The sequence below is a fragment of the Chiloscyllium plagiosum genome, chromosome 7 (assembly GCF_004010195.1).
Source record: "Chiloscyllium plagiosum isolate BGI_BamShark_2017 chromosome 7, ASM401019v2, whole genome shotgun sequence".
Lineage (NCBI taxonomy): Eukaryota > Metazoa > Chordata > Chondrichthyes > Orectolobiformes > Hemiscylliidae > Chiloscyllium > Chiloscyllium plagiosum.
The window spans coordinates 56,735,568-56,745,185 of NC_057716.1; positions in this window are offsets into that span (position 1 = coordinate 56,735,568).

Genomic DNA, 9,618 nt, shown 5'->3' on the forward strand with positions numbered 1-9,618 from the left:
ATCTTGGCATTAGTTGTCTGCTTTATTAGTTGAACATTTTCCCATTCCTATTTTCCACTTCTTTTTCAAAAATGAAACGCTCCTTGTATAAGACGTATTTTTTCATGTGAGTATTTGGGCAACTTTAATACCACATTAAAACATGCAAGTGTGTTTGTAATCCAATGATGGAATTAGGTCAACTTTTATGGGCTGAAATATAAAATAGTAATGAGTGCACTTTGCTTGTGTGGAGAACAATAGGGGTCCTTTGTACCAGTAGAAAATTCTAAATGATGCTCCGTACAGGAGATCCTGAAATAGAAATAGGACTTATATTTTGTGCATAATAATTTCATCCTGTTGAAGAAAGTATATGAATGCTGTTCTTAATGTAGGGCTGAAAATGAGATAGTAAATTTGTTTAAATGATCAGAAAATGTTGAGAAGTATCCTGTTCTCTGAAATGTTATACAGCGATGTTGGTGTATAGGTACTTTGCGATGAACTGTGAAGTTCCTGAATGCATTTAAATTCATCCTAATCATCGCAATTTTTAATGTAATAATTTTATACATATTAGCATGTAGTGGTTCAAGAAGAGAGCTCACCAGAACCTTTTCAAGGGCAAACTAGGGATGTACAATAAGTACTGAGTTAGCCAGCTACTCCACATCCTGAGTGTGAATATAAATAAATAAATATATGACAGCTGCTATGTTCTAGCATTCTGGAATTCACTCTTAATACCACTTTACCTATTTGCTCCACCTTTTGCCACTGCCAAGATCCTTCTTTAGACTTCACATCAACTTAGTCTTTCATCACTTCTCCCAACTTTTCTTGTAACATAGATACTAGTATTATTCCCTCATGTCCAAGCTTACCCACCCACCAGCTTGATCCATTATCATGATCGTAAAGTTGTGATGCATCTAATGTCTGTAATTGTAATATACAAAGCCATGTACCTCACAATTTCTGCCTTAAATGCCCACATATTTACCATGGTGGTGGTTGCCACCTGAAGACAACCTCGACATTCTTAACGACTGATATAAGCTCAGAGATGCATGGACTTTTTCAGGCCTCATTATAACTTTGCCATAGTTCGTCCATTTACAGCTGGAAGGAAGGAATGAAAGACAGAGACCATAGAATCACAGAATAGTCACAGCACATAGGCGGTCATTCAGAATAATTGATTGATTGATTGTCACTTGTACCGAAGTACAGTGAAAAACTTTGTTCATGAGCAGTACAAGCAGATCACAGTAAGCAAGGAGGCACAGATCAGAAAGACTTGCACAGAGGGATACAGGTTACATTGCATAGGGCATGTATTAGGTGAGATCAAAGTTAACAAGATCAGTATTATTTGAGACTTTAGTATCCATTCATCAGTCTATTAACACCCAGAAAGAAGCTGTTCCTGAACCTGCTGCTGCATGTATTCAAACTTCTGTATCTTCTGCCTGATGGAAGAGATTATAGGAGATCATTACCAGGCTGCGACGGGTCATTGATGATGGTGGCAGCCTTTTCGCGACAGCAAACCATGTAAATGGAGTTATGGATGCAAGGTTGTCTTCTGTGATGGTCTGGGCTGTGCACACCACCTTCTGTAGTTGTTTACAATCCTGGGTAGAGCAGTTGCCATACCAGGCTGTTATGCACCTAGACAGTATGCTTTCCATGGTACATCTGTAAATGTTGGTGAGGGTCCTTATGGACGTGCCAAATTTCCTGAGTAAGAAAAGGCATGGTTGTGCCTTCTTAACCATTGCATCGACGTGGGAAGTCCAGAACAGGTTATTGGTTATTGTCGCCCCAAGGAAATTGGCACTCTCCCCCTCTCAACACCAGTTCCGTTGATGTAGATGGGGATGTGTTCTCCTCCTTTCTTCTGAAGTCAATGACCAGTTCTTTAGTTTTGCCAATGTTAAGAGAGAGGTTGCAGCATTTAACGAAACCCTCTATCTCCCTTTTGTATTTTGAAACCATCCTACTACAATGGTGTCATCAGCAAAATTGTAGATGATGTTCATTTGGAATTTGATAACACAGTTTTGGGTGTACAGGAAGTACAGCAGGGGGCTGAGAATGCATTCTTAAGGGGCTCCAATGTTGAGTGTTATTGTGGAGGAGGTACAGTTACCGATCTTCACTGATTGCAGTGTATGGGTCAGAAAGTTGAGGATCCAGTTGCAGAGGGCAGAGCCAAGACCAAGGTCATGGAATTTTGAGATCAGTCTGGAGGGGAATTGAAGGCAGAACTGTAGTCAATAAACAGGAGTTTGACATAGATGTCCTTGTTATCACTTGATATTCCAGGGAAAAATGCAGAACTACGGATATGGCATCCACTGTGGAGCTGTTACGCCGGTAGGCAAATTGTAGGGGATTGAGGCTGGATGGAAGACTGGAGTTGATGTAGGCCATGACCAGCTTCTCAAAGCACTTCATGATTATTGACGTCAGAGTCACTGGGCAATAAAAATTAGGGCACATTGCATGTGTTTTTTTTATGTACAGGGATGATGGTGGGGTCTTTGGCTTGTAGAAGAAAGAGGTTGAAGACATCAATGAGTTGACCTGCACATGGTCTGAGTGCTCAGCCAGGGGCACCACCCGGGCCTGTCGCTTTCCGTGAGTTGACTCCCAGGAATTCCAGTCTGATATCTGCAGTGGGGATCGAGGGAACAGGTGTGTCTGGGGCTGTCAGGTCAATGTGTCTCCAATGAACATTAAGACTTACTGCCATTTTTCCTTTACTTTTCCCCTATCATTGCACTTGTTTTTGTTCAAATAATCATCCACTACTCTCTTAAATGCCTCAAATAACTTTGCCACCACCACACGGACAGAGCATTCAAGATTTTTTCTCACCTTACATTTACTACTTGCAAAATACTTCCAATCTAGAAACTCTCCTTCTCAATCCTTTTATGAGTTGGAACAGTTTCTCGATATCTAATCTGCCCAGACATTTTGCGATTTTTAAAATTTCTACTTAATCTCCTCTTAACCTTTGCTTCAAGGGGAACAGACCCAACCTCTCCAGTCTATAACTGAAATCTCTCATTCCTGGAACCATTCTTGTAAACTTCTTCTACGCTGTCTCTAATGCATTCACAATCTTCTTAGAGTGTGGTGCCCAGAATTGTATATATTTTCTACTGAGATTTAACAACTGAGATTGCACTTGCCCCTGTTAATACAGCCTAGGATATTGTATACTTTATTAACTGCAGTCTCCGCCTATCCTGCCTGTTTCACTGATTTATATGCATACACAAGTCCCTGAACTCCTGAACCTCTTTAAGACTTCTAACCCCTATATTATATTGTTTTATAATGTTCTTTGTACCAAAATACATCAATTCACACTTTCCATATTAAACTTCATCTCATACCTATCTGCCCATGCCACCAAATTCCCTATGTCATTTTGAAATTTGACACTAGACTCCTTACACTTTGCAATATTTCCAGTTTTTATCAAAGAATCATAGAGTCATACAGCATAAACACAGACCCTTTGACCCATTATGTCTATGTTGACCAACAAACACCAAACTGCACTAACCACATTTACATGCACTTGGTCAATAGCCTACTATACTCTGGTCATTTTAAGTGTTTAGATGCTTCTTAAATGTTGTGTGAATACCTGCCTCCATCGCTATCTCAGGCAGGAGGCTGCAAGAACACAGCAAACCAGGCAGCATTGGGATCCTGAAGAAGGGTTACACCTGAAATGTTGACTTCTGCACCTCCCGGTGCTGTCTTGCTTGCTGCATTCTTCCAGTCTCCTGACTGTCTACTTTGGTTTCCAGCATCTGCAGTTTTTTTTTGTCTCCACCGCTATCTCAGGCAGTGCATTCCATATTTCTAACTCTGGGAGAAAAAAGTATTTCCTCAGATCCTATCTAAACCACTTATTCCTCATCTTAAACTTATGCTCTCTGTTCTTAGACATATCTGCCATTGAGAAAAGATTCTCGCAATCTACCCTATAATTTTATATTTCTCAATCAGATCCCCAGTCAGCTTTCTCTACTCCAAGGTAAACAAACCCAGCTTGTGTAGTCTCCCCTCATAACAGAGATTTCTGTCCCACGCAACATTCTAGCGAATCTCCTCTGCACCCATCAGCAACTTTGAAATTATCTCATGCACCATAAAACCTAGGTTATTAATATGTACAGTTATCCCCTGCTTTTCGAACATTCGCTTTATGCAATTTTGCTACATGACATGTAAGTCCTGGCCCTCAGAATCCCTTCTAACAACTTATCCACCACTGACAGGCTCACTGGTCCATAGTTCCCTGGCTTTTCCTTACCGCCTTTCTTAAATAACGGCAACACATTAAGCAACCTCTCGTCTTCTGGCACCTCACCCGTGGCAGTCAATGATACAACTATCTCAGCAAGAGACAAAATAATTATTTCCAGAAACTTTCCATCACTGAAGTTAAACTGACTAGTCTGTAATTGCTGGGCCTATCCTTACAACTTTCATTGAACAAGAGCATAACGTTCGCAATTCTCCAGTCTTCTGGCACCTCACCTGAGTGAGGGCAACTTGATTTTAGATCCTGAATGGTCTTGACAAGGTGCACTTGGAGGGTTTCTCACTGTGTGGCCAAGAGACATTTCTCACTATGTTTTACTAAATTCATCTCATTATCTCACTACTTGATCCCTATGGCACCTCTTGTTCAATTCTAGCCACATCTTACCCTTGAGTGCAGCTCTGGCCCTGCGGGACTGACCATTACCCACTCCTTGGACTGTAGTCAGACACCGTGGGTGGCATGGTGGCACAGTGGTTAGCACTGCTGCCTCACAGCGTCAGAGACCCGGGTTCAATTCCCGCCTCAGGCGACTGACTGTGTGGAGTTTGCACGTTCTCCCCGTGTCTGCGTGGGTTTCCTCCCACCATCCAAAAATGTGCAGGGTCAGGTGAATTGGCCATACTAAATTGCCTGTAGTGTTAGGTAAGGGGTAAAATGTAGGGGTATGGGTGGGTTTCGCTTTGGCGGGTCGGTGTGGACTTGTGGGCCGAAGGGCCTGTTTCCACACTGTAATCTAATCTAATCTAATCTAGAACCTCTGACCTTGACAGGCACAATCAGACAACACTGTCATCAAGCCCCTGGACTGTGTGCACACTGAGCCCATGACTGATAGTTATGTAACCCCACCTTGACAGAAAGCAGCCACTCCCTTTTGACTGGACTGAGGACTAGCCCCCACTCACTTTTCAACAATGACTATTTAGCTGAGTAAACATGCAGTGTGTTTACTGCACAGGCATTTGGCACATATTATGTGTGTTAGATTGATGTCTTGTTGAGCTGTTCACCAAGATGCTCCACAACCTGCACCCCATGGATGGATCTAGACTGACAAGTAGTCTGTTTGTGTGTTTGTACAAAAGAACATTTTAAATGACAGTTCTGATAGATATTGGCTCTGCCTCAAGCATTCACATGCTAACAGGCAAGGCATGGCAAACAGGTACGTATTAAGTGAACAAGTGTTAAAGACAGCAAGTGCAGCCTGCTCCAATCCTTAAGCTGGGCCGTTTCTGTGCAAAAAGTGTTCTTGCAGCAACCTTTCAATGGTAGTTGCCAGTGCGCCCTGAAATGTAAACCTGTGTCTCCAACACGACCTGCAAGAGGGGTGCCATTAGGATTCTGAGGGTTGGCAAATGTCAGATGCTAATGTCCATGGATGAGGGATGCATGTGTCTGGTGCCCATGGGCCATTCTCTGAGAGTGTTTGGTGCTGAACAGCATGAAGATTCCTCACTTCAGTGACTAGCTGAAGTTGCCAGGTACCTGCTCTGACTTGCATGCCGAGAATTCTCAACTTTTAGCTTGTTAGTTAGAGAGGAAGCTGAATATGAGGTGGGTTGCAACATTAAAAAAGTATTTAACAAGCTAGAACCACCCTCTCAAATTGGCAACTTGCCACTACTTAGTGAGAAACCACACCCTCCTCCCCTCGCAGTTGAGCAAATGCATAAACAATTCATGAGTCACACCTGACATCAGCCTATGCCTTGCTGGAGTTCTTTCCAAATTCTGTCACAAATCTGACCATAGCCCATATCACTTCAGCCCCTATAAAGGTCCGCTCTCTATTTCAGAAGAGGATAGAGGCAGGGTGATTCAATATTTTAAAACTCAGGTGGATAGATTTTTGTTCAGGAAGAAAATCAAGGATGGATGGGTAATTTGAATCACAAGCAATTATTGACTGGCAGAGCAGGCTTGAGAGGCCACGTAATCTAATTCTACTCCTACCTCATGTTCGTGTGACTTCCTACATACTACAAGACCCACAATTCATGCAACTGAGCTGAGCTAACATATATTAAAATTATTTCCCCTTGCATAAACTTTACTCTACTTTGGATTACTTATATTGGGATGGAATTTAAAACATGCAAAATTGTCAAGTATGGAATTTATTTTAGCCACGTCACTGGGGAAAGAAGTGCGCTTAGCAAAGGATTTAAACATTGACCAAACTCAGTATTAATTTATTTTAAAATCAAAGCTTCAATTATACATTTGTGATCAAAAACAAAAATTTCAGAAAATTTCCAAAAACACACATTTATTCAAGAGAATTAATTCAAGGTGAACAGAGAATGACAGTTTAACACACTGTTCAAATCAACTCAATTCTCCAAACTAAGATAAACAATAATATTTAGCATAGAAATTGGTTTAGTGTTTTTTTGCAAACCATTTACTACACCAAGGAAGATTCATAGATCCCAGATTAAGCATTAAAAAATACTTTAGTCTTAGCATAAACTCGAACATCAATTCTGGTCTGAAAACACCAGAGTATCAGATAGTATGCACTAAGCTCTGTTTGATGAATCTCTGCACAGTTCCTTGGGGATAGATTACATTAAAGCATGCTCTTTTAGTTTCTAATCCAGACTTCATTTGATTTGTACTTTTATGTAGTCAATTGGTACAGCAATACTTCACTATCTTATAAGGAAGTATTTATGTAATAATTCTATAGACAGTGGTACAGGTGCTGGAGTTACTTACCACAAACCAGCCTTTATACTTTTGTAGCCTCAATTTTTTTTGTGTGGTAAACAGCAAGGCTTCAGGGTTTCCAGTGCTCACTTTAATTGGTTTTCTGCTTGAACTTTTAAAAAACTGTTATGTCAAAATTCCATCAAGATTTTTCTTCAAAATTTAGCTGTGGGCCTTATTTTCTGATGTGTCACTTGTTTGACAAAGTTGTTGATGTAATATCTTAAAGGCAAGTAATGCATTATTTCTGTCTATAATAATAATACAGGAACCATGACCTAATGATATATAAAACATCTGTTATATTTATTTCCCCATTCCTTCTGCTCACCATTAATATAAAAACCCATTTCTAAGTGAATTTTGATTGATTTATGTGTGGTTACAATGGATAATATTATTTAATCTTTCCTCATGAGCTTTGCACGCTTTAAAAGAATCAAATGCTCCTGTGAATTGTAAAAATGTGTATTTTTTTGTACAATTTTTCTTCCTATCCTTAATTGACTATTTTTATATTGGCTCAAATGAAGATGAGTTACTACCAACTGGCTTTATTTTCTTAGTATCTTCAGATTTTATTTCTGTAACGACAAGCTTATCACAGTTCTACATAATATATATTCCACTGCTACTAAAAGAAGCATCTACACATAATAGCAAGGAGTTTTCAAATTACTGGGTATGTAACTTGGAAGTTTTTTAGACTGGAGTACATTATGAAGACAGTAGTGAATTACAAAATAACACACAATGCTTTAATTGATCAGTAGTGAAAAATATTTTGAGTATACTTTACATTAAAGTTAATTTTGCAAATGTTTTGCTCTGATCCTAAGTGTGTGATGATGCTATCCCTATAACAAGGTCATGTTGTCCTTGGTTTTTTTTCAGGAGGAGTTGTAAAAGCAGCGGTACTGAAATGGCTAACTGACACTGCCGAAGTGAACAATCAGAGGAGGCCTTTAGAATGTTTTAAAACAATTGTACAATGAAAGGGGAGTGGTCAGTTCTACCAGTTCAGGTTTTTTTCGAGTTTGTTTTAATTATTTAGCAAGCAGTCAAAAACTGCTGGGTACCTGGATAAGCGGCTGCAGTGAAAAGAAGTTCCAGGCTGGCACAAATGTTTATTGCCTGAACTTTCTTTCTGAAACCTCTCCTGCCTGTAAGAACTTGTGTTTGAATTTACCTTTTGCCAAGGCTGTGTTTATGGGATGTTGCAAGGATTGGAACAGCTTTGCTAAATTGCGATATTGCGTCGGTTGGGTTATCAAATAAGTTGTTATTCTAAATTCTGTTTTCTTTTGTTTGTGTTTCATCCATAATGTTTAAATAAGTTCTGGGTTTTTTTAAAGTTGAGTGGTTTGACTAGCTGCATCACTCCTGGAATATCCACTTTACATCTGCCTAAAAAAAATAAGAAGTTGGGGTCTGGACGAGCTTCTTAAAACGTTTTAAGGAGATCTGGTCTGGTGTACAACAAGTACATAAATTGTATTTGGAAATGATTCATAGAAAACATTCCAATAGATTTTTGAAATAGAAATAGATCATATTGTCAAATTGTTCCTAACTTACATTCTTGAATTTTGACATTTACATCAGCTCTTTTCTTGATAGAACAATTGGTTTTCCTGAATGGGCAGAATTTTTCCAATTTCAATTAGAATGCATTGTCGAGTGAGATTCACGATGAATCATCCACTGTAGGTTGGAATGACGTTTCTCAGCCAATCTTTAACTTTTCACTTCATTAGTTATTCAGCCAGACTCTCTGTGCCCTCCATGCAATCATGCAATAGGAGAGGAGAAGGTGGTCACCACTACCCCCACCTTATGGCTTCACACTGTGGCCACCATACTTAAAGACCAGCTGGACACCTCTACATATGCTGCATGCCAGGAACTACCCCTCATACAGTGGTGTTCAACTGATATCATTGCGGACATGGCCCAGAAAGGAACACTGACACCCCAGTTCATGGACAGGAACCTCGAGATTCTGGTGAATGGGGTGGTGGAGCGGAGGTTAGTATTCAACTGACTATTTAAAGAGGCCATGTCAATAGACACAGTCAGCCTGGAGCCACACAGCAGCCTGTGTCAGTGCACTATCCCTGTGCTCTGTTCAAAGAAATGCCTAACAGTAATGATAAAAGGTCAGTAGTTTCTGCATTCCTGTTCCTGCATCATCACTAAATGCTTATCCAACTGCTTCAATCATACAGTTTCTCACTTTGTCTTTTTGCAGCTAAAATTGGATATGATTTAATGCTGTTCTAATGAATGCTCAAATATTTCAAGGCAACATAAGAATCTATATTAGCTCTGAAATCTGGAATGGTTATCATTGATGGAAGCCTCTACAGGCGATTCTGCAGGATTACTCTCAGTCTGCTATCTATCATTTAAGCTGAAAATGTGTTGCTGGAGAAGCGCAGCAGGTCAGGCAGCATCCAGGGAACAGGAGAATCGACGTTTCGGGCATAAGCCCTTCTTCAGGAATGAGGAAAGTTTGTCCAGCAGGCTAAGATAAAAGGTAGGGAGGAGGGACTTGGGGA